At 36.9% G+C, this 27,129-nt stretch overlaps 1 protein-coding gene across 3 annotated transcripts in view; it reads left to right on the forward strand.

Moving 5' to 3' along the window:
- The window catches only part of PRR16 (proline rich 16), a 157,305-nt gene extending 136,667 nt beyond the window's left edge, over positions 1-20,638 (forward strand). For all 3 annotated transcript variants that reach the window (XM_069880404.1, XM_069880406.1, XM_069880407.1), the window contains exon 3: positions 18,228-20,638. The gene's annotated coding sequence lies outside the window, so the exon portion shown is untranslated. The remainder of the gene's footprint in view (positions 1-18,227) is intronic.
- Positions 20,639-27,129: the final 6,491 nt, after the last annotated feature.

The raw sequence follows: 27,129 nt of genomic DNA on the forward strand, positions 1-27,129 counted from the left end.
TCTCATTGCAGGATCACCAGGAAGAATGGGAATAGCACATTAGTTTTCCTTCCCTTGGGAACTAGCCAGGTCGGGTAGAAAACACCATAAGCAGTGGTTTAGGGTTTTAATGAGGGTGGATTTAAGGTCAACTCTGATCAGAGCAGTGAATTAATTCTATAGCAGAGATAAACTTCAGGTGCTCCACATTTCTAAGTTTATATACATAAAAAGTGAAAAACTGTGAAAGGAAAATTTTCCAGAATTTTATTTACTAAGAAAATAGTTTAAATTAAAGTATTTCATGTCAGCTGAGAGGTGGTTACATGTGACAAATTAGCTTTCCTCCATGTGTCTCCAATACAAATAGAGAAACATGGTTCAAAGTCCGGAACACCTTTAAAATATATACGTGATGTAATGTGTAATGTGACACTAGGTGTATAAAATGTAGACATTTGGAGTGAGTACAAACCACTTTCAGCCCTGTGGCTGTGGTCAAATTGTACAGTTAAAAAAAAAATCAACAAACCAACAACAAACTTATCTGTTAAAATTATACCTATTAGAAAAATGTGAATTATTGAAGTTCAAGTATAAGAAAACAAAATTTTTCCTTTTGCTATTCTGATGATCAGATACTATAGCATTTACAGAAGACTACAGGCATGTGAGTATGCCCATATGTTCTTTCTCATAGTAAAAGTCTTGTATGATCTACAAATTCTTGTCTGTAGACGTGTTGCTGACTCTTTAACTAGTCGAAATTTATCTTTCATAGAAATTTGGTAGTGAAGTAAAAAAGCATAGTCTCTAAACAGAATTATGATTACTAGGAAGTTCCAGGGTGATCAGTGTCTTTTTTGGTACTCAGTCCAGATAGCAGGCTTAAGTTTGTTTTGAGAAGTCTTATTCTATCTTCATATTATAGAATCATAGAATCATAGAATGGTTTGGGTTGGAAGGGACTCTGATACTTATTATAATTAGTCTTCGTAGGCTAGTACTATAGAAAGTAAGTTTAAAACATTGAAATTTTAAGTAACCTAAGCATTTTTTAACTAAAACCTGTGCTAAATATCAGAGCATATATTTTAATCCTCTGCAGTTATTTGCAGTTAGGTATTCTATAAATAAATTATGAAATACAGTATTTAACAAGTTCTGGCCCTTTGTTTAATTTGTATAGTGGGTGCAAAATGTGAAGGCTTTATGACTTTGAACTACACCTTAAAGTGTTTAATGATGTTCAGTCATTAAAATCTCATCTAATTTTCTATGTTCAACCTAGGATTCCATGCCGTAACCTTCTTAAAATTAATGGATAATCCTCCTGTGCACTAGGATTTGAGTATCACTGTTTTATGTATTTTGAGCAATAATTAGTGCTGTGCCATCTGACACCAAGGCCGTATTGCAGTGTTACAGATGATGAACTTTGCAGTTTAGAAAAGAAACAGATTTGTATGCATATCTCAGAATTTTTTTTAAAAAAGGGAAAAAAGTCAAAACTTGGAAATAATATTTTCAAATACTGTTAAGGTTGTGAAATATATATAAATGTCATATTCTACAGGAATGTTACTTGGACATAACTGTATCTATTTTTCTTTTTTTTTTAATTTAAATTGCAGCAGAGTATTGATTTTATATACTAAGAAATCAGAATATTCCACTCATTTTCTTCCATAAACCCATTATTTCTTTGAGATTGAACTGAGCCATGAGAAACACTGCATGATCACTGTATTGTAATGAATGTGCTGTAGGAAACTGTAGTGGTTTCAGCAACTGTAAGAGATCTGACATACTTAAATAAAACAAGTTTCTGAGTGCAAATCGGCTGACCCCACACAGGGAGCACTGCATCATTCTTCAGGAGCTGCAGGAGGAAGTTAGAGGAGAGGCTAAATGGCTTTTCCAGAGACCCTTGAGAGTATATAAGCAAGATGAAGGAAATGACAGAAAGTATAGAAGGTGAATCATTGACTGTGTAACTGGTGAACATTATAATGTTGTAGGTCACTAGGGAGTAGAGATATAAGGAGGTGGTGTGTGTATGTAGAGAACACGCTCTTCTCTCCGAAGCTTCATTGGAACAGTCATTGGGCACTGAACAGTGTGAAAGCAGAGGACTGAGCAGATGTATAGAAAACACAACTGATATGAATTAGAAATTGAAGAAATGACAGTTAAATGACTGTTATAAGTGCTTGGAAACTGAACAGCTGGCAAAATAGAAAGGAAAAAAAAATCCATTTGTTGAAATAAATTGAGTATATTTTTAGCATTACCTAAACTTATGGTTTGCATAACTAGAACAGTATGTTCTGAGGTTATCACCTCCCTAATGTGTAACAGATTCATACATATTATGTGTCAATAAAGACAGAGATACCAAAATTTAGAATACATAATTCTAATGTATGGATCACAAATGCTTATGGAAGAATTAACAGAGAGATTAAAAGAGAAGAAGTGAAAAAAATCTTTTAGGCTCATCTGTACATTCATGTTTTTTAACAGTGTCTGAATCGCTCTTTTCAGGAAAAGATCAGAAACATTGGAGTGCCTCCTCGTCACTCAAAGTAGTCATGGAACAGTACTGGAAAGATAACAAGTTGGCAGGGTTTTAAGATTATGAATTTACATTTCCATAGAGAGAAAATGTGCGTTTTTCATAAAGGAAAATAGGAAGCATCATGTGGTAACAATATATTTCACCTCTGTTGAGTAATGTCTTGATGGAAGTATTTCAGTCAATGCTGTTTCTGATATATACTGAGACTCACCAGGCAGCTGGGATAAGGAATGCTGCTGGAGTGGGGACAGCGCACCCCAACCAGCTGTCATGACCCCTTAGCACACTTTTAAGCATAGTTTTCTTCATTGCAGAAAAGTTAAATGAGAATTTTAAATATCATGCACCGTGATTAGTGTGCTGGTTATTTCTTATAGGATCTAACATTAGGAATTATGTTTTACTTAATACGGATAACATAAATAACCTTGGATTTTCCTTCTAATTCCATCTCAGTTAACAGGCCATTATTTCAAAACCCGATTAAACAAAGGGGTTTTATCTGTTTAATCCTGTAGTTTTCTGAGGAAGAACTTTGTGGTATTGTCTTGATCAAGATAAAGAGCATATTGATCATCCTTCAAGACCTTTCATGTTACTTCTTTTTGATTGCCTATTTTTTAAAGGAAAAAAAAAAATCTGAGGCACCATCATCCCACTTAAGTTTTTGTGCTGCTACTGTTTGACAGCTGTAATAAAATAAAATTATTACTAATTGCTTCTACGCATAGATTTATTAAAGAATTACTATCTGAACAGCGAAAGACTTGTATTTCAATTAAAATTTCTAAAGTAGAAACCACATTTTAGTTACTGCTGATGCATTCTTATCAGTTATTGATGTGTTCGGCTAACTTAATCAGTTCATACTTTTTGAAATTTCCTATTTATGGGAGCTATTCATGGGGTAAAAGAGGGAGGATGATACATGGAAAGAATTATTCACCTCTAATCTCTGCTGTAGAAAACCCTTGCAAACAAGATAATTCCCTTTTTAAACTAGTGTATAGTTTGACTTCAGCCCACAGGCAAGAAGGAAGATTTGCTTTTTGGGTTTCTATCTATAGCTCTACTGCTATATTTCTATTACCACTAGAAACATAAGAAATACAGCTAACACAGTACTGATCTTAAAATTCGAGCCATCAAAAAGAAAGCAAAGATGGCAATTATATTTTTCCAGTATTGTCACCATCTGAGGTGGCCACCATGCTGCATTATTTCAAGAAATGCAAACCAGCAGGGTGCAAAGTCTTCATTTGTATGCATCCTGTTAAATTGTAACTCAGGAAGGAAAGCCAGTGTGTTTGACTCATGCTGAAAGTAAAACATGGACTCTGTATTTGTATTGCCAAAATGAAAATCTGAAATCTGTCATTCCTCTCCGCATTTAGACATTCTAGCTGACACAAATCCAATTGTTTGTTATTCTCATAAATAAAGCGTGGGACAGATGTGCTAGATTTACAAAGTGCTAGAGAAGAAAATGGTATTTGTAGACTGCCTCTCTTTTTCCCTCTGTTGCTAGAGATAAGAGAATCCAAATTGAGTTGCTTCCTCTGCCTGAAGTGTTTTGAACTTGGAGTTTCCCTGTGTCTGAAGCATGCCCTGTGTTTCTGTGTGGAGCAATATGACTTCAGCTGCTCCTGGCCATACCTCTTGCTTCTTTTTTTCCTAGATTTTCCTAGAGGTATCTGCTGTGAGAAAGGAGAGAGTGAGTGCAGAGATAGTTGTGTTTTGGAAAATAACTAGTGTATGCAATTCCTGGAGGATGGATTGAACTCCTGAAACCTCCACAAACACATACCCTCTTCAGTATGTCTGAAAGACTTCTCTCCAGTCAGAAAGAGGGGGTGAAGACTCTTATTAATTTTCCACCTCTTACCTCCCGATCCCTTTAGGGAAAGCTATGGTCCTTTCATAACTCGGTTACCTGATGCTCATTGCAGGAACAAAGGCAGATGAGTATCTTTTCACCTACTTTTTGCTGGAATATGTTTAGACATTGCCTAAAATAGTCTAGAATTTGGTTCACAAAGAAAACTGAGTTCACAGTTATACTGAGACTTTTAATAGAAGATTGCAGGAGGATGCAGATAGCAATTTACTACTCATCACATACTCTGTGTTGGTGGGAGGAGTGGTAAGACTTCACTCAAAGTGGAAGCTGGTGTCGTGGAAAAAGGCTTTTCAGAAGTGAGCTGTCAGTTTGTCATTTGTCCATTATATACTTTGCAGGTTTGACATGGTATGTGAAGATTTTATTACATCAGCAATGAGCTTTCAGCTGTGATCAGTACAGTGATTTATATACCCACACACTAAGAGCTTGTTCTCTTTCTTCTGGTGTTTCTGTTTCCTTGTTCTGTTATTGGAAAGAAAACACTTTGATGCAGGTAAAACAGTTTGCAAAGGTAATTTTAACATCTTTGCTTTTAGTGATACTTACACGTCAATGCCTTTTTTCTTTTATCTAGGGAATGTATTTTGGATGTTAAATATTTCTTTGTAAGCAGTTAAGTATAGACTTCTAATTATTGATATGGATGACACAGTTTATTGTGCTGGGACGTATTTGTGGCTATGGAATATAAGTATTGGAAATAAAAGCAAGCTGTTCTAGTTTTCTTCATTTATAAGTTTTTGTAGTGCTCTTGATTAGAGGCTCTTTTTGGCTTTAAAGTTAGGAGGCTCTTAGATAACTTCAAGAAAGTTTTATCTGGCCAAAGTTCCAGCTTCTCTTGTTGGGTTTCCAAGGGAAATATAAAGTATTTTTATTTTTTATTGTTATTTTAATTAGCTAAGAATTACCAGTAAGTGCTTCTCTCCATTGTACTGTCCAAAGCACAATTCTTGGTGCAAAAAAAACCCCAAAAACCTCTCCAGAAAACCTAAACCCAACCCCAAAACAGAACGCATTATGACTAGACCCAAGTTCAGTTTGCAAGGAAATTATCCAAATTATGGATTCAGCAAGCTTTCTTTCCTCTTTTGCTTCTGGATCCATTGCTTTGTCACACAATGCTGAAGACAAGGTGCATGCTGTCGTTACCAGGCTCTGCCCACTGATGTCTAAAATCATGTCTGGTGTTTACAAAAAAGTCAAGAAATTTCATCAAAAGGTGAATGTATGTTTTGATGACTTAATTTGCTTAAATTTTATGATAATGCATTTTTTTTGTTTTCTTAGGTGTGGCTTACTGCACCATCAGGGCAATTGAGAACCCACTGTGTAAATTCCTGTATGAAGTTTCATTGTAGTGACCAAACTGCTGCTTTTCACCAAATGTATTTAATTTATCCTGTTGTTATTTTTGATACAGCAGTGTCATATGTGTTGGACAATTCTTTTCCTGAAGTTTGCCACACCTTAAGTAAATTGGTCTTTCGAATTGTTGATACATGGTCAGTGCCTTAGATAGGCACTATTGTCTGTCTAAACTGACACTACTCCTTTTTTATGGAAATTTTAGTATTGAATGAAGGAGCAGAGGGAACAAGTATAGCTCTGTGAAGTCAAAGATGATCTACTTGTCAGTGCTATCTTTTCCTCTTTTTTTTTTTAAATTTTTTTCTGATAAATAGGTGGTCATTTGTTATCTTTCTGAGACCTCGTGTTGTTTTTAGTTTTATTTCTTGAATTTCTATTCACTCTTAAAGTTTCTGTTTCATGGAAAGGAAAGGGAGACACTGGAGAAATCACTGGGGACACACAGACATCTGGAGAACATCAAAACAGTGATGATTTCCTATGACTTCAAGAGAAGAGATCAACTCCCCTTGCAAGGTCATGGCAGCAAAAATAGGTTTGTCTGAGGCACTGGGATTAGGTGTGAGAATTTACTTGGTTTTAAGCACCAGAAATAACTTTAAGGGACTATAGGGTAGGATTTAAAGAACGATGGTGTACAAAATAGAGTAAATTCAGAAAATCTGAAATTTCTGCATATGACTTTTAACTGTAACCATAGACTTTATAAGATTTGGCAATCTTTGTTCAAGATTAAGTACTTTCTGCTAGTGACTTTGAGTAGTTCAGCAAAAGCAAACCATTTCTGGATGCATCGATTGCAAAAAACAGAACCAAGAGTCTTTGCTGTGTATCGTGACAGATAGAAAGTCCATCTTACTTGGAAAAGAATTAACAGTGATTTTGGCCATCTGTCCTGTGCAGAGGAGGAAATGCTTCCATAGATTTTTCAAATATACAGAGTACCATCTGTGACTTATCTGAAGAGCTGCAAACTCTCTTAATTTGAACTGTGGCTTGGAAAACAATATTGGAGAGGAATGTAGCCAACTCAGTGGGCACACAGTAGATTCAGTTCTTCAAACATAATTCCTATCCACGTAGCCCAGAGCATGTACCACTGCTCTGATTGGAATCAGGATTTCTTCAGCAAGCTTTGTTATATATCTGACTAACTGATTTAGAGAAATAGTTCCAGAGATTTTGTTCTTGTATTCAGCCTCACAGCAGTCCATCAAAATGACTAACCTCTTTGGCTAACAACTCACAGAACTGATGGCCCAATAGTCTGTGGTATTTTATTGGCCAAACAAAGTCTTCAAGGCCTGAACTTAATGTGCAAAGCACTGCACTGCACAGTTTGCCAGAATCCTTTTTCTGAGTAGCATTAACAGGAAAGTTTAATGGGCTGTATTTGAACTCTGAGCTGCTTCTGTTGGCCTGAACACTGTTTTTGTTAAGCAAATCACTCCAAAGCCAGATGAGCATGGATACTTGTGTTGAAGCATGGATGGCCAGCAATTTTCAGTCAACAAGCCAGTCTGCACTGGCAAAGGTCTTGAGGTTTGCTAATGTTGATATTGACAAAAAAGTGAAAAAGCACAGCCAACCAAAAAAAAAAAAAAATCCAACAAAAAAAAAAAATTATGTTTGTGGTAAGCCAAGCATATTTGGTGGGCATTATTAAAAGTTGAAGGCCAAGATAGAATCATAGAATCATAGAATCATAGAATAACCAGGTTGGAAGAGACCCACCGGATCATCGAGTCCAACCATTCCTATCAAAAGATGCTTTATGGCTTCTAAATTTTCCTATAATGAGGAAAGAGATGTGATAATCATCTCCTTTTCCTGATGGGTTTCACCATACGCTGTTATATGTGCAGTTGAAGTAGTTCTTTCCTACCTTTTTTCAAATGTAGGTTTTGATAGGTATGTCTGTGCTGATAATTGAGAGAAAGCAAATTCCGTGAAGGCTAAGTGGAGGTAAAATTTATTGCTGTTTGATGGTGCCATCTATTTTGTATCAAATAGTACACTTCACTAGAGCTGGATGGAGAAAAACAGTGATCACTACATTTTTTCAGAAACTAACGTTTCGTTCAAGTGTAGACTTTCAGACATTCAGCTTAAAATGGTTTAAACAGTATGTAGAACTAATTAACCTGTGGCAGACTTGCAAAATGAGAAGTTTGAATGTTGATCTTAGGTTTTTTTGCCTTTTTCCAAAAGTCCCCATAGTTAATTATTTATTTCAAATATGGTGTTAGGTCACACCAATGTGACAGAATTCTGGAAGCTCATTTTTAGGATTACTAAAAATAAATCAAAATATGTAGTTCTTAATGCCTAAGAAAAAGATTAATGCTGATATTTCTGCCTTTTAAACATCATTTGCATATGGTTTGTTATGTTTGGAGTGGTGGATAAGTGGGAATAAGACAGCCAATGAGTACATTTTAAGGGAGGATGCACGGAAGCTTCTGTTGTTTTATACACAGGTGTTGAAATAGCAACTGACACCACTTAAAACAAAATTTTGGATTGCATCATTGTATATTTGCAAAAGTTTTAGCTTTGTGTGTCTATTTTTATAATCTAGAGAGCAAATACATTCCAGTAAAGTAGGTACCACTTCACAGATCAAATCAGATCTCTTTACTAAGGTTTACTTTAAGCGTACTTGAATGTTCACAGAAAATACATAGTGCTTTCCACAGGGAAGTTCTTCCATACATCTTCAATGTAAATGTTCTGTCAGGTTGATCTCTTTTGTGTATATTGTTGCTTAAAGTACAAGACATATGAAGATGCTAGGTAATTTACTGGTGCTTAGCTATGTTGAGTTTTTTCACTTTCCAGTGTGAGAATATATTCAGTTATATTTTTGGAATCTTCTGCTCTTACCATTCATTTTCTCCCTGATATCATTATTTCCTTGGCACCTCGAGAAAGCAGCTGGTTAAATCTTGGTAAATGAATCACTGTGAGCCCTTAGACACATTGGCATATTTTGGAAGAACAGGATAATTTAGATTCAGTAATCTCCATATCTCTACTGGCAGTGAATTTTTTTTTCGTACATGGCAAAACATTTGTCCCAAATGATAAAGAGAAAAGTAAATCCCATAAAGCACTTGTTAACAAACAGCATGTTGTCAACTAGAATTTTAAGTTATTTCATCCCTCAACAGGCAGCCAAAGTATTTACAGATGTTTTCTGATGTCTTTTAAGCCATTTTGGCTTGCAAAGTAGGCCTAAAGCTACAAGGCCACTGGGTTGCTTGAGTAATTTAAAAGAGATGAAAGATCAGTAAATGTCAAAAAGAAAAAGGAGAAATATTGATAGTTACATTGTCTCCTACATGGCTCCTTCTACCCATATACTTTTTTTTTCTTTTTTTTAAAGAAGAAAGTGGAGGACTGCCAGCTCACTTATTATCCATCCTTCCTAGCTCCAGGCTGAATGAGAAAAGGTTACACCTGTCAACTGGAAGATGAACTCTGGGGAGAATGATTTTCAAATCATTTGCATGTCACTTTAAGACATATAATTATATAAAACCCTCTAAACTCTATAAATCAAAACATAAAACTCAAAGTTTTTAAGGAATAGCAGATGCAAGTCCTTTAAAGCATTTAACTATTCTGCATGAACTCTAACTTGTCCTGATACTAATATCCGTTCCCCTGATTGATAAAAGTTGGTTGTATTTTTTCTGTTGGCATCTAGATTATGCCATACGCTGAAAGAAATGATTTTTACTCAGTGAGTCTAGTTCAGAGAGATTGTATTATCATCCTGGTTTTTGGTACATAGTGAGCTTCAGGAACTGACTGATTTAAAAGTACACCACAAAAAATATGAATTTTCACAAGTGAAAAACACTGACACATATGGGGTGTTGGGTGGTGGTGTCTTTTCTAACCTGTCAGACTTCTCATGTCTTTTAATTTCTGCCAACAAGTAGAATGTAAGAAGGCAATGATGGCAGAGTCCTTACATTAAGCAAATAGGTAATAGGCACAGCATTAATAGAAAACTTTCCAACATTAGACATTGGATGTGACATTCGTTGGCAACTTATTGAAAATACAAAGCTATTCATACTTAATGTTTTTGATTCATTATTTGCTTACCGTGGCATTGCTTGTGTTAAACTAGATAAATAAACTTTGTAACCAGCTCCCTAAGTGCAATACTAGCTAATTTTTCACTATTCATTAGAAATAATAAATTGCTTCTGTTAGGGACTTAGCTGTCTGTTGCATTTCTCTCTCTCTTCCTAATCTTTGTTCTACCTCAATTTGACACAGATGTGCATTCAATCTAATTAATGAAATTTTCTTTGACTCAACCTGAAAATGAGGGCAAAAATAAGGGCAGAAAGATTAAAAAATTGCCAGATATTATCTAGCTCTTATGTTTAAGAGCCTATTTTTAAATAAAACAAAAAAAAACCCCTATGCAGTAAGAATGACATAGTCAAGCATCTCCAGCCTTCTGATATTCAGAGAAGTATGCTTCAAAAAGCAAATTTTTGTTCACCACTAGCAATGTAGGGTTTATTTGTTTCTGCTGTTTAAAGAGTATAGAGGGCCCTCAACAAGCATCAAAACGCTTGTAGGTTCAGTGTTTCAGAGTATTTACGTTCTGAAAAGAAGAAGCAGAAATCTGTACCAAGAGAAAAGGATGGAGTCAAATAAAATGCTCCTAATTTGTAAAGTATGGATTAAAAGTATTGCTCAGATCTCAAAGGAAATCGGCAGCAAAACTTGAAAGTGGACCTGAATTTCCTGTTACATAGTTAATTGCCTAATATGCCATCCTGGCTCTATGGTTTAATTACTGTCACTTGGTATGGATTATTTCAGTAATCCCTCATAAAATAATATTAAATACTTCCTGTACTAAAAGACCTTACAGCTAAACAATTGGTATCGACTGTTCAAGAAACATCACCAGACATTGGAATGACTGTCAGTATATAAAATTATTTTCTATAATATCATTAGCATATCTCTTCTAGGGATGTAACTAAGCTGGTGTGACTACTTCTATATAGAAAGACCCAATCTGGCTTTCACATGGGTTGCTAAGCTACTGTTTTTAGTACAACTGCAGTGGCCACTTGAACTGTGACTTTGAATCATAGAATAGAATCATACAATAACCAGGTTGGAAGAGACCCACCGGATCATCGAGTCCAACCATTCCTATCAAACACTAAACCATGTCCCTCAGCACCTCGTCCACCCGTGCCTTAAACCCCTCCAGGGAAGGTGACTCAACCACCTCCCTGGGCAGCCTGTTCCAGTGCCCAATGACCCTTTCTGTGAAAAATTTTTTCCTGATGTCCAGCCTAAACCTCCCCTGGTGGAGCTTGAGGCCATTCCCTCTTGTCCTGTCCCCTGTCACTTGGGAGAAGAGGCCAGCTCCCTCCTCTCTACAACCTCCTTTCAGGTAGTTGGAGAGAGCAATGAGGTCTCCCCTCAGCCTCCTCTTCTCCAGGCTAAACACCCCCAGCTCTCTCAGCCGTTCCTCATAAGGCCTGTTCTCCAGCTGTTCACCAGCTTTGTTGCTCTTCTCTGGACTCTCTCCAGAGCCTCAACATCCTTCTTATGGTGAGGGGCCCAGAACTGAACGCAGGATTCGAGGAGCGGTCTCACCAGTGCCGAGTCCAGAGGGAGGATAACCTCCCTGAACCTGCTGGTCACACCCTTTCTGATCCAAGCCAAGATGCCATTGGCCTTCTTGGCCACCTGGGCCACTGCTGGCTCATGTTCAGTCGCTGTCAACCAACACCCCCAGGTCCCTCTCCTCCAGGCAGTTTTCCAGCCAGACTTTTCCTAGTCTGTAGCTGCTCAGGGTTGTTGTGCCCCAAGTGCAGGACCCGGCATTTGGCCTTGTTAAACCTCATCCCATTGGTCTCAGCCCAGCGGTCCAGCCTGTTCAGATCCCTTTGGAGCCTCCCAACCCTCCAGCAGGTCCACACTTCCACCCAGCTTGGTGTCGTCTGCAAACTTGCTAAGGGTGGACTCGATGCCTTCATCCAGGTCATTAATAAAGACATTGAACAGGGCTGGACCCAGCACTGAGCCCTGGGGAACCCCACTTGTCACTGGCCTCCAGCTGGATTTCACACCATTTCCCACCACTCTCTGGGCCCTCCAGCCAACCAGTTTTCCACCCAGGAGAGTGTGCGCCTGTCCAGCCCAGAGGCTGACAGTTTCTCAAGCAGAATGCTGTGAGAAACTGTGTCAAAGGCTTTGCTGAAGTCCAGGAAGATCCATCCACAGCCTTTCCCTCATCCAGCAGCCGAGTCACTTTGTCATAGAAGGCGATCAGGTTAGTTTGGCAAGACCTGCCTTTTGTGAACCCGTGTTGACTGGGCCTGATCACCCGGTTCTCTTGCATGTGCTTCATGATCGCACTCAAGATCACCTGCTCCATGACTTTCCCTGGCACTGAGGTCAGACTGACAGGCCTGGAGTTCCCTGGATCCTCCCTGCAACCCTTCTTGTAGACGGGCACAACATCAGCCTCCAGTCCAGTGGAACTTCCCCAGTCAGCCAGGGCTGCTGGAAGATGATGGAAAGGGGTTTGGCCAGCACATCCGCCATCTCCTTCAATACCCTTGGATGAATCCCGTCCGGCCCCATAGACTTGTAGCTGTCTAGTTGGGCTAGCAAGGCTCTGACCACCTCCTCTTGGATCATGGGAGCCTCATTTTGCTCCTCTAGCTCCTGGGTTTGTACACAGACGGAACGACTTTCTTTACAATTAAAGACTGAGGCAAAGAATGCATTAAGCACCTCAGCCTTTTCCTCATCCCCTGTCACTGTTGTTCCTTCTGCGTCCAATAGGGACTGTATGGTCTCCCTAGTCCTCCTTTTATTATTTATATATTTATAGAAGGATTTTTTGTTATCTTTCACAGACTTTGCCAATCCGATTTCTAGTTGAGCCTTAGCCCTTCTGATTTTTTCTCTACACAGTCTCACTTCCCTCCTGTAGTCCACCCAAGAGGCCTGTCCCTTCTTCCAGAGCCCATAAACATTTCTCTTCTTCTTGATATCAGTCAAGATCTCTCTGTTCAACCAAGCTGGTTTTCTCCCCTGCCAGCTTTTTTTCCGGACCACGGGGATGACTTTCTCCTGAGCTGCTAGGATTTCCTTTTTGAAGAGCTCCCAGCCCTCATGGGCTTCCTTGCCCTTAAGGACTGTCTCCCATGAGACTTCACCAACCAGCCTTCTGAAGAGTTCAAAGTCTGCCCTCTGGAAATTTAATGCTACTGTCCTACTAACCACCCTCTTCACCCTCTTCACTTCACCTAGAAGTCATCACCTTGGATGTGACCTCACAAACTGTAGTCTAACTAGTTGCAGCCTTGTGGATATTGTCCAAGATGTATCTTTTAGCTAACCCAACTCCGCAGATGAACGGGAGATTTAGTATATACATATGCATATATTGTATGTACACACATACATAGGATGTATAAATAATGTGTAAGTAATGTATGTTTGCATTTACACGTATCTGTATTTTTTTCTATCATCCGTTGATAAGGAAGCACTTTAGTGTATTTGGCCTTGTTTTTCCCAGTGCCTTTCATTTCCCTTCTAGCATTTTTCAGTCAGTTTTAACATTTTTGGCATTCATCATGCAACCGCTAAAGTAGGCTATTGACTTCATGGTGCCAAGATATCACCTGTTAACATTTGTGGCTTAGATTTCAGCTGTGCTGCAAACTAGTTATAGCGACAAAAAAGGTTTAATTTCATATTGTCAGTCCCACAAATTGCTTCTGTCAAATCCGAACTGTTTGGGAGATTATTGAGAAAAGCACTTCAGCAATTTGGCTGGCAGTTTATAAGTAACTAACAGGAAATTTTATGAGTTTCACTGCATTCATTGCATGCTTCTGTTGCCATTAATTTTTCATTATAAAAAGATTACTCTAGATTAGGTCTCAGAGCCAGTATTCTGATGGTCTTCATTTTGTTGTTCAAACTCACAAAGACCATAAACTACCACAAATAGATTACTTAGGCAGTATAAGCTCAGCTGGGCAATTGTATTTAATGTTTTCATCATATGCATTCTGACATGATTTACAGATTTTTATTTAGGGTTATCTTTATAGAACTATATCTAGAACTAGTTTTAAAGAAAGCGCTGGAGATATCAAGGCTACAACAACAGAGGACTTGATAATCATGTTACGGAAGTGTTTTTAGGAGAGTTTAACAGTATGAGAATCATAACACTGTAGAAGCCAATGCTGATGGCAAATAAATGAATTATAATGTGTAAAGGAAAAATTGCCAATATATATGTTTAGCTATTTTGATTTTCATGCCATTTACAACCTCTTTGAAAGATTTGAAAGAAAAAGAAACTTCCAATAAGCAATTGAGAATTCTTGTTTGCTCATAGGCAAATAAATTCTTTATAGACTGAAAGAACAGGCTGAGGCAATCACACATAAATAAGTATTCTGAAGCTTCTGAGAAAAAAAAAATAGGAAGAATTACAAATAACTATGGTGCTAGATTTGCTAACATTCTGTGCTGTTTATTTTTGGTTTGTTTAGGTTTTACAGAGAATATCTCAACAGTGCTATAAAACAGAGTACAAAACCGCTGACGTTGGCTTATATAGTTAATACGTTGATGGAGAAACAGAAGCCTTGTAAAAAACATTGGTTTTTCTTTTAGCAGAATTTCTTTAATCATAAAACATATACAGTTTTATCTGAAATGTTTTGGTTTCTGATGGAAGCTATGTGGTTTCTGAAATCCATTATTTAAATATACAGCTAAAAAAACCTACAAGGGTTCACGATGGAGATTTCTTGAACAATGGCAACAAGCAAAAAAAATACCCGAGAAAAGCATTCTCTTCCCTTTCAATAATTCTTTCTTCTATTGAAGGAATTAGCATAGTAATATATTGTACCCTATAGGCGTAAGAACACTAAGGTAGTAGACATAAAATAGTGTCTCTCTGTATCTAAATATTTCCATATCTTTCAGGTGTAACTCATTACCTGAAACAGATACCATTACTATTTAAACAATACCTAGAAAATACGTGCAATATGTTTAGGAGAATTTATTACTAGGTGATTCTTTTTTCCTTAGGAACATTAGTCATACTCTTTAATATATGAGTATAACTGATAGCATAGTGTGTGCTCTGACTGCTGGTGTTCTTACAACAAGTAACAGCAGATGTTCAAATTATGTTGTCTGTGCTAAAATAGCCAAAATAATAGAGATTTTAATTAGGCTGGTCTTTGAGATGTTTTTATCAGACTCGTAAAATGATGTGGAAATTATAGATCTTAGTATTAATCAAGTAAATCTCTCTTTCTCAACTAAATGTGAAGGGCATTTCCTAGTTGTTTTGTCCTTTTTCTTGATAAAAGGAGATGTGTTTACTATATAAGACACTTGATGATTTCCTGTCATTCCACTATAGAATCAAATCGCATTTATTATTCTTTAAATACTCTAAGTTGAGTCTCTCTATCTGAATATCTTTAAAAAAAATACATTGCTTACTCAGCAAAGCCTGGATAAATGACCCCTTTTATTATTTTCTCTGTTCAATTTTTGCTACCCAGCATGTATACAGACATCCCATAAGTCAGAGGTGAAAGGGTGGTTCTCTTTAGTAGCCATTTCCCTAAATATTTTCCATCCACAGAGTTCTGCATAGCACTCTGTGCAGCGACACTATGGTCATGGCCATGAGGAGGAGGATGTCTTGCTAGACTGCACTGGACTCACTTTCAGTTTTTAAGAAAACTGACAAACAGAAGGAAATGGAAGAAAGTAGATGGTTTTCAGGTAATACTGGCAGAAAAGTAAAACTATAATCTTTTATTATAGAAAAGTAGTTATCTGCTTTTGAATGGGGAAAAGTTATTATGTTCTTTTAGCTGAGTCCCTGTATTTTGGAACTAAATACTGATGCAACAGAAGGAAGAGAATGACTTAATGATGCTATGAAAGTAATGAAAGGGAGGAGAAGGGATGTGAGTCAACAAAACAGTCTCCCATAAATGGTCTAAGTGAGGTCAAATAGTATAAGGCTATTGACAAGGTATGGTGTAATGGAAGGATTTTGTAGTGATGAATTAAATGTAGTGATTTAAAAGTAAAATGTCACTGTCAAAATAGTAAAAACTGTAGAATTAAGAACTAGGTAGCTCAGAATGGGAATTTGTAATTAATAGACACTTTTTTTCTTTTTCAGTGACTGGCCTATTTTCTCTCTATGCCTCAGTTCTTCATGCATACAAAAATGATATGTAATTATGGATTTTTTTTTAGGGGATAGCGAGAGGATCTGCTCCTTCTGTTGTCAAAGCAGGCATTGCCACCTTCTGAATTTTTCACTGGTTAATCTTAACCATAGCCTTCTAATTTGAGCAAATTATCACTGTGGAGAGGTGCATCACATTTTTTCACAGTGCGGTTTGTGCTTTTTAGCAGAGGTGTCATAAAGAAGCAAAAGGCTGGCTTTTCAGCTCTGGTAGAATGTTTATGAAAGGAAGGTGGATGTCTTGTGGTGATATGACTAGGAATGAATCAAACTATGTGGGTTGACAACTGAATTAGAGACATGCTAGAGGAACCCAGCTATACCTGATATAGCACTTACTGGTTTTGTGGGCATGATATTGAATATATTTATGAATTGTAACCCCAAGGAAGAGAAAAAAAATATATTACCTTTCATGCCTACAGTTGCTTAGCATCCTATTGTATGTGTGAGTTTGAGGAAAAACTGTTTTCTTACAGAGAAAAAATACTATTTGTATTATGTCTTGTACTATTACTACTACTACTACCACCATCATATCACTACTACTACTACTACTACTACTACCACTTTTGCATATATGTATTTTGTACCATATATATCCTGTTTCATGAGCATTAAGATGAGTTCAAGGGGAACATCATCTATTTTTTTGCGATTTTTATGAGGTATTAACTCACAAGAATCATTTGCCCAAATATAATTGAAGCCAGAAACTGTGATGGCTGAAAAGTGGTTGTGTGTTTCTAGTGATACAAAGGCTATCGTCAGTTAAAAAATAAATGGCTAACAGATGTTTAGGATGCTCATCTTTTTAATTAATAATGTGAGCCAAACCCTGAGGAATTGACTAGGAAAAAAATTTCCTTCCAGGCCAATTTTGTCATAAATTTATTATACCGTGTTTGCTAGACTGTTGGCCCACTGTTACAATCCTGAATGTTAATTAAGTTTCCCTGAATTACTGATAATTTTTTTAGTTGTGGGGAAAAAAACAAAAAACACACCAACTTCAGATCCTATTTTTTTCCACTGCCGAAGTGAAATTCTGTCCTACACCTTGAAAAGTCTTTATCAAATTCAAACATTCCAGCCTGTATGAAATAAGAGGAAATGTGAATGAAGGGCTAGATTCATAAAACTAATGGTGAAGGAGGAATTTTCCTCCCCCTTGCATAATGTAGCTCTGGGTATTAATCACCAGTGCTGCAAGAGGAAGTTCTCATTCTTTTCCACAGGAGGTGTGTATTTAATCACTAAAGCCAAATTAGTGCCCTAGCTACCAACAGGTAAGTATCCCAAGGTTTCTCTTTTTGATGCCTCTTTATCCCATCTAATAAATAAATGGAAGAAATTCAGTGAGTCAGTGAACTTTAGCACTAGATTGGAGTATTATTGTCTTTCACTGACTCTAGGGCTATTTCAGTGTTATATTCAAATTAAAGCAGTTTCACAAAACGAAATGTGGACGATCCAAATAAAAAAAAATGTATAGGCGTTTATTGATTAGGAAACTTACTTGTCAGGTGAGAAAATTCTGCTGAGTTCACTTTCTGTTTGATTTGCGAACAGATTCTCGGGTTAAATTAGATTTGAATCATTATAGGGTTTATTACAAATGCTTAATATGTACCTCTTTATTTTTAAAGTCTGAGGAGTTCTCATTTCATTTTGTGCCCTAAGGCATATTGTTAAGCTGAATTGTTACTTTAGGTAGGTTAAGAAGGGTGATCTTAAGAAGAGTAATAATAAGAAAAATATTAAAATATCCTAGTCTCAAGATCCTCGTATACTCTGAGACCTAGGGTAGTAATAATCAGTTTCTCAGGGGATGTAATGTAATGTGATTTTAAAGATACCATTCAAGTTGAACCTATTTACTCCAACAGAAAGCCAAGGTTTGTATCAATAATCAAGTACAACTATAAATGGTCAAATTTCAAAATATCATAATCTTTTGAATTCTTGCTTATGTGAAAAATTGAATGATTAAATAAAATCTGTTTGATTTTCTATTAACTTTATATACTTAAAGTAACATTTTTATAACTGTCCTTGTCTTCTTTTCTTTTTAACAGTACCTTCAGCTTTGAAGGATTATCTATATCTGGAGGCACATCAGTTAATTTCTTACATATCAGATTCATCATAGTGACTTCTTGCAGACCAGATCTGAGAAGTAACCAGGAAGCTGAACCTCCCTGGAGAATGGAAAAGCCCTTCAAGTCAGAGCACAACTGATCATGAGTGTAATCCACATTGAATCATCTTTCTCAGATCTGACAGCTACAAGCTGAGTCCTGGCAAAAGCCACAGCCTTAAATTCCATTTAGTGGGAAAGAAGAATAAAGAGGACTAAATGTCTTGCCCCGTTGCAGAAACTGCTCTCTTCAAGCCTGAAACTTGAGTTCTGTGCTCAACAGCCAGAGTAACAAACAAACGAGTTTTCGCTGGTCCAGCCAGCATCCAAAAACATGTATGTAGCCAAAAGGAGAAATGAAGCACTTAGATGACAGAAGAAAATGAATGCTTTAACTGTAGCAGAGGAATGTTACCATCTGTGGGGAAAGAAAACCTCTATCATCCCTTGTACATATTCAAAGCCATACAGGAACAGGGCATCGGTGATGTTAAATTGCTTAAAAGGATGCAGTCTCCTGTCCTACATCCAACTTTGAAGAAGGTCAGCTGTTAGAGACTGCATCTCAATGCACTTCCAGTATTTGCACTGTCACTTCCATTCAGGGTAATGATGTGCGCCAACATTTGCACAGATGGCCCCAGGAGGTTTTTGACTACACCAAGCTATATTTTGCCGGGGCTCCAAAAGGAAATAAAAAGTTAGAACTGTAGAAAAAGATTTGTGCTCTCTTTCGCTATGGGGATCTCTTCACAGAAAGGACTACGGTTCTTTCTTAGGTTTAAATAAATACATGCATATACATACATATATATATATGTATATATATGAAAAAACATCAACATGATAAGGTGTGTTTAAAAGGGGATATAATCTTTTTTAATAGCATCCATTTTTTATCATAGTAGCAGCCAAGAAATATAGTCTATTGAATTATACATCCAAAATGTTCCTATTGAACATTGACATTATAGTCCCAGTTGCTGTTAAAGAAGTCATTTTAAGTATGTATTTGACATAAGATTTTTATAGCCATTTGTCTATACTTCATGGAGAATTCTAACAGACAAACAGCATTTTCAGTTTATTTTTCTAAATAAATGTGTTGTTTATATTATTTGCAGTCACTCATTTTGGCTGGTTTTCATTATCTCCAAAAATTACTTAAAGACAAAACACAGGAATTGTTTGTTCATGTTAAGCTGTAATGATTTGCTGGCCGAAAGCTTTAATATAAATACTATAATTTGTAAAATGATGAAGTATATTTATACAGCAAATATGTATGGAACACAAAAGGAGGTATTTTAAATCTTAATTTCAGAACATAGTTTATTTTAATATCCACATGAATAAATCTAAATATTTAATGAGATAGATTTTTTTTATTATCAGTGAGTTTCAGGAAGTGAAGATTTGGATGTTTTAAGAATGAAAGGAATGTAGACTTTGATGGTTTCCCAAATTATACAGGTACCTTTTGACAGCAGTCTCATTTTATTCAAAAAATTATTTCCATTTTTGGGGTTTAGTTTTTTTGGGGGGTGGGGGTGTGTAAGGGCTTCATGTTTGGTTTGTTTTAACATACTGACAAGGGCGTGAAGTTTGATCACAATTTCAGAAGCTACAGAATGAGAGGTTGTTCCTTAGAACAATCTACCGTTTACAGTAAGGTACAGTCAGTGTTATTCATCAACTGCAGTATTTTGTTATCAAGTTATTGAACAATTCAATGCTAGAGCTGTTTTGAATAAAAATATATTTTTTCCTTTTTTCTTAGTCCATTAGCTTGTGTGTAATTTTAAGAGAAAAGTAAAGCAGGTGATTCCCAATTCACTTAAAACTTTCATCGTAAATCCAGTCATATGTATTTGATTTATAAAACTTGATTGTTTTTTCTTTATTTTCATTGCTTTATGGAACCTTCTAAGTGCTTACTAACAAAAAAATGTTATTATTTTACCAACAAAAAATGGAAAATTAGAGCCTTTTTGGATCTGTGGGATAACTTTGTAAAGGGCAGATATCTTAATGTTCTGTTGCTCTGCTCTGATGTACTAACTAGTGTATGTGTGTGTGTTTGTGTGTGTGTGCAAGCATGTGCACCCCTACCTGCTGATGAATGAAATGAAGCTCTCCTGAAGTAAGTGCCACAAGTCCTGTTACTGCAGAAGATGCTAATGTTGTTGTATTTTTGGAGAAAGGCCTGAGCTCTGTCTTTGCTTATGACTCTGAAGCCATAAATAACTTTTCCAGTTTGTCAGGAAATCGCAAAATTAAATAATTATGTGTTAGCCTCCCTCATCTGGCAAAACTTGGGATCATCTTATGATTTGACTCTTTTTTTTTTTTAAGAAAGTTAGTGGTCAATTTCCATTGGTGCAATGGATAAACGAAACCTTTGTATTTGTTAAAGAATGATGGCTGTGTTTTGTTCCCACACATTTTACCTTATGATGGCTTACAGTCTTTTTAGCTGTGATTTTGTTTCTGTATCATTAGAATAACATATTTGGACACACAACTTGCATGGGCCTGGTTTTGCTCCCTCTTTGGATGACTTGTATTTTAAAATTGGATGGCTTACTTTTGGAGGCTAATATTCAGAGTTGTTTAAAGAGGAGACAACATTATCAAAATGATAAGAAAATTTCAGAATGATAATTTGAGCACTTCCATTTTTATCTAATAATAATATTTGGAAAAGCTCTTATTTTTGTGAACAGAATGCATTTATCTATATTTGAAAACAGCCCAATAAAAATCTAGTGAAATAATTAATTACTACTTGCAAATACTTTTCTGCTATGCTGAGTTCTAGATCAGCTTGTGTGAATTTTTTATTGTACAAAAAACACCTGAAACAATGCAAATTTTCTTGAGAAAAATACAGCACATAAGAAAAGTAATAACCTTGTCCTAGGAGTGGTTTTACAAAACGTGTGTAGTGCAGAAACAGCAAACACGTAGGAGCATATAGATCTAATTTATGTGACAAATATGTTTGGAGTGGGGCCCTGCAAATCATGGTTCTCATCAGTCACATGTTGTCTACAGCTCTGCATTAACTGGGGTTTCATGTTGGAAGTTAAATATCAGTGCATCTGCACACACGTTCACTCACATGTATTGTGTCTTATTCTGCTGCTAGTGACACTGGGATAAATACAGATTTATTGATTTTTGTGAATTTAAATAATAATTTAGTACAGTATTGTGATGCAAATTGAGCTGATGTTTGTATACTAAGCAGACACTCCCCTGAGATTACAGAGGATAATAAAACTCTATTGGAATTTCAGAGATTGTTGGTAAATAATTAGCACCAAAATATTTTTAATAATGTTTAAAACCAGATGAGACAATTAGATTATCTCATTTAACAACCAACAAAATTTTTGTGGTTTTTCCATTATTGTAGGCTAAACATTTGACAAGACTAGCAGAACGTTTTTGGCTAAGGTGATATTATGGTAACTGTTGAGTCCTTTTCTAAGTTTATGAATGCTATGAATATAAGAAGTGCTTGCATAAGTAGTCCTGGAATAGTTCAGTATTTAATTATCTGGCATCTAAACAACCGACTGAATTAACCAACACTCTTGAAATGATGAGGTGAGCCAAACAAAAATCTCACTGATCTGGATGTGTCCACAAGTCTTCAGTTTTCTTGAAAGCAGGAACCACCATCATTCATGAGAAAAACAAGGGCACGTTAAAAAATAGCTGTTTTGTGAAGTGGAAGCAAAAGGTTGAAAAATCTGGTGACCACCATGATATTATAAAAGTTTACTTCTCGTGATACAATCATTCACCCAAAGTGTCATATCACTAACATCCCCAAGGGAAGATTTCATTTCTCTGATGGGTTACGTGGCAGGACTCTCCGGTGACATTATAAGTAAAACCTGTCCACAAGATAACGATATTTATTGTAATGTGGCAGAGTATTGTCTGTGGAGGGGTGGGAGCAGTGCAGCCCTGCCCTGTGTCTCTGCTGAAGGTAGGAGGCTGTTACTCAGGCATCTGGCAGAACTAGAGCCCATCAAGGTACACCTGTATGGGAATGTGCCTGCCGACTATAAGGTAGCACATATCATCCATTATCAGGCGTATTGGCTAGTCAACAGAAAGCAAGAGGGAGGGGGCATGAACCCTCTGGTGTTTCTGGCAGAAAAAAAAAAAAAAAAGAGAGACAGGAGCTTCTATTGCAAAATTTAAAAGATTTTGGGAAAGAAATTGTAGGCTTAACGTGATCTAAATCCCAGGAGGAGCCTAGGAACTACCAACCTGTCAGCCTCACCCCTGTGTCTGAGAAAATCGTGGAGCAGATCTTACTCAAAGCTATGGTAAGGCATATAGTCTACAGAGAGGTGATGAGAGACATCCAGCATGGCTTCACCAAGGGCGAGTATAGCCTGGCGAACCTAGTGGACTTCTACGATGGAGCAACTACTTCAGTTGACAAGAGAAGAACTATGATGTGATCTATCTGGACTTCTGTAAGGCCTTTGACATGGTCCCCCCACAACATCCTTCTCTCTAAATTGGAGACATATACATTTGATGGGCGGATTCTTCAGTGGATGAGGAATTGGTTGGCTGGTCGCATCCAGGTGGTTGTGGTCAGTGGCTCAATGTCCATGTGGACATCACTGAAATGTACCCCAGGTGTCTGTACTGGGACCAGTACTGTTTAATATCTTTGATAATAACGTTGACACTGGGATTGAGTGCACGCTTAGCAAGTTTGCAGATAACACGAAGCTGAGTGGTGCAGCTGACGTGCCTGAGGGGTGGGATGCCATCCAGAGGGACCAGGGCAAGTTCAAGAAATAGGCCACGTGAATGTCACAAATTTTAAGAAGGCAAAATGCGAAGTCCTGCACCTGGTTCAGGGAAACCCCTAGTATCAACAGGCTGGAGGATGAAAGGGTTGAGAGCAGCCTTGTGGAGAAGGAGTTGGGGGTACAGGTGGGTGAAAAGCTGGGCATGAGCTGGCAATGTGCTTTCACAGCCCAGAAGGCCAAACATATCCTGGGCTGCATCAAAAGAACTGGGGCCAGCAGGTCGAGGGAGGTGATTCTAACTCTCCACTCATCTCTCATGAGACCCCAGCCGGAGTCCTTGGGGAAGGAAAGACATGGACCTGTTGAGTCGGATCCAGAGGAGGCCCACAAAAATGATCAGAGGGCCACAAATTTGATGAGAGGGGTCAAACACCTCTCCTGTGAAGAAAGACTAAGAGAGTTGGACTTGTTCAGCCTGCAGAAGAAAAGGCTTCTGGGACACCTTATAATGTGGTCTTTCAGTATTTAAAGTGATCTTAGAAGAAAGATGGGGACAGACTTTCTATTCGGTAAAAACCAACCTGTCAGCCTCACCTACATAGCTGAGAAAATCATTGGACAGATATTCAGGGAAACCTTATTGTGGCTTTCAGTACTTAAAAACAACATATAAGAACAATGGGGACAAACTTCTTAACAGAGCCTGTTGTGATCAGATGTGGGATAGAGGTTTTAAACAAAAAGAAGGGAGATTCAGAAATTTTTTTCACTGAGGGTGGTGAAACACTGGAACAGGTTGCTCAGAGAGGTAGTAGATGTCCCATCCCTGGAAGCATTCAGGGTCAGGCTGGATGGGAATGAGCAATCTGATCGAGTTGGGTGTGTCCTTACTCGTTAGAGGAAGGGTTGGATTAGGTAACTTCTAAAGTTATCTATGATAAATTATCTAGTGGCTGAAAGGGAGATCAGTTTATGTTCACTGCTTTTAAGTACTATTGTACTTCTGTGGGTCTTAAGAGTTATTAATTTAACAGGCGTCCACAGCAGGGGTTCAACAGCCTTGGTGCAGAAGACTGGGATCTCCACAGTGACCTTCTCTGAATTATGGATCAGCCAAAAGAGAATATTTTCATGTGTAACTGCAAAAATGGTGTAAGGAGAAGGTTAATCTTTAAGAGGAACCAAGGAAACCTTGTGAATACATGAGATGGTAAAGAAGGATTTGTACTTAAATTGAACAGAGTGACACTTAAATTCGTTGTAGTAAGTTTCCTTAGAGAGCTGCTAAGACTGAATTACTGGTTTTCATGGACTGGATAGCTGAAGATCCCACGAGAGAAAATACAAAAGCCAATGGATGCAGTTTAAAAATACTTCAGTTGAATAGCTCTCTACATTCAATATTCAAGCGGAGCTCCAGAAGCCATGAAATTTCCCCACAGTTATGGTCAGCTTCAGATAGGACAATTATAAAGAAGTACTCCCCTAAGGAAGGAATGTGTGTGGTAGACCATTATATTTAACTTAATAAATACTGCGTGCAGTTCTGATCCTCTGCTGGAAAAAGAAATTATGTAGTTGAACTGGAAAATCTTCATAGAATAAATGACAAAGGTAGTGAAATGGTAGGATTAGAATCTGTCTGAGGAGTGACACTAGCCAGTGATTCTTCTGCTTGAAAGAGAGGTGTGAACGGGGAGTAAAATAGAGAGGAATGAAATCATAAGTGGTATCAAGTGTGAAGTGGTGGAGAACATCAAACAAAGCTTGCCCTTTGCAATCTCATAAAAAACGAAAAGTGGTTATTTAAGCAATGTGGGAGGAAAATGTAGAACTCTCACTCAACATGTATATGCTCCAAGTTTACAGGACACAGCAGAGGCTGTGAGAAACAAAACAAAAATAGTCATTGAGAGCTTCTAAATGAAATGATCCTAATTTTGACTCAACCATGACCCATTGGTGTCAGAGAGAGTATAATGAAGATTAATTTCTACATGCATATTTTTTGTCACTCTCAGCTGCTTTTGTGTTCCAGTTATACCATTTACATCAGCTGAAAACTGTAGTCAAAAAATTCTTTTTGTCCTGTTTACTGTGTACTTTTGTAGAGGCACCGTTATTACTTCGAGAAATTAACAAAAATCACCAAGAGTGTTTATATGGAAAGCACAACAAAAAAGTCTTAAGGCAGGTAAAAAGTAGTGTTCTGAGAGTTATGTCATGATTAAAAGTATAGTTTAATAGTTGAATAGTATATTAAAATGATGATATACTAAGGTTTAAGTAAGCATATGTAGTAATTAAGAAGGTAATGTCAAGTGGAGCAATACATGCTTCAGAAAATAAAGCATTCCTTATTAACTTGACTTACAATCTGTTGATTACTGTAAATGATTGATTTCAGTAAATGTGTGTTATTTAGTTTCTTAATTTTGTCACTGGAGTAAACCCACTCCACTGATAAATACAGTTGCATTCTAAGTTGTGAATAGAAACCATCTGAAAATCAGAATGAGGAATCTTTCATTTACTTCCAAGAACCATGTTGAATAGACAAACTCTTTTTGAATTACCTGCATTTGAATAACTATGGAGTTTCTATGAACTTGCAGAAACCAACAACAGCTGGGCATTTGACAAACCTATTCTTTAAAGTGAAAACTTTATTCAGGTTTGATTTTATCAGTTATTCACAATTACCATTAACCTTACTAGAAGACCTAGTTAACAGAATTTAAAGTGTTAAATTATTTTTGAATAGCTAGACTGGATAGGATTCCAAAATGAACCAAAGATCTATATGTAATGTGGAATGTAATGGATTTTATTTGATTTCACCAATTATTTGTTTCCATTTAAAGAGATTTTGCAATAGCCATTAATAAGTTGTGCAAAAAATAAGTATGTACTATTTTTTTCATAGAGAAAAATGTTTTTAAAATGTTGTAGCTGGGAAAGTCAGTAAAGAATTTCTACTACAATTTATTAAACACAACATTGAGTATCACTGCTACAGTTGTGGTGCTATCGCTGAAATAAGACACGGTTTTAAAAATGTTTTTCACCTCTCTGTTTTTGGAACAAATGTGTACTTTTTTTTAGTTCCTCTATAAGGCTTTCTGTTTTCATATTGCAAACAAGTAATTGCCAAGTATCGTGAAGTCCTGTTCAAGCTGGATATGAGGAGAAAGCATTGGAATATGTCTCACAGTCTTCATCTTTAGGAGTCTTGAAGCATACAGTAGTCTGACAAGAAGGATTTATGTGTCATTGTTGAAGCACAGAGGCAGGAGAGTAACTTAGATGACCTTTCTATAAACGGGTGAGAAGCTGTCAAATGGGATATGAGATTGGGAATTCGAATATTCCTAACTTAGTAATCAGCTGGGAGCAAGTAGCATGATAAAAGAAGGCAGGTGGGAACCCAAGAGTAAATGTGGAAGTCACACTTTTGATGTACTTGTCAAGGCTAAGAGAGCTTTGTTGTGCTCATTATGGCACAGATGAATATTACCAAGAGGCTACCTGACACAGCAGGATGGCTCAAGCAGAAAATATTTGGTTGTCATATTTTATAAAATATGTAAAAGTTACAAAAAAAACACTGTAGAAAAGCTTAAAATAATGTGAAATTTGCAAACATTGAGCATTGCCTGTTCTGTTGAATGAAGATTTGAGAAAAAAATAGCCTGTTATGTAGGTAAGCACAGAATCCCTTGGAACACATTATCTGAATTTGCTTGTAATTCATTTATGCTCAGCCTATATGCATATGAAAACAGATGATTATGTGGACAAAATCATCATGAAAGGCAGAAAAAAAAATGCCTGCCACTTGGATGTCACTTCCACTCTATCTAGATACCTAGCAAGGTGAAAATATGTATGTCTTACCACAGCTATAAGGATAATTTGTTTTAATATTAATTCTATTTTCTGTTCACAGCATAGTGCAAAAGGATTTACTTTAATGAAATAAGACCACCTTTCCTCACCACTTTTGTTTTATCCTGGGCAACAGCAAACTGAGTAATTAATGTCCATTTG

Source organism: Phaenicophaeus curvirostris, chromosome Z, assembly GCF_032191515.1.
Source record: "Phaenicophaeus curvirostris isolate KB17595 chromosome Z, BPBGC_Pcur_1.0, whole genome shotgun sequence".
Classification (NCBI taxonomy): Eukaryota; Metazoa; Chordata; class Aves; order Cuculiformes; family Cuculidae; genus Phaenicophaeus; species Phaenicophaeus curvirostris.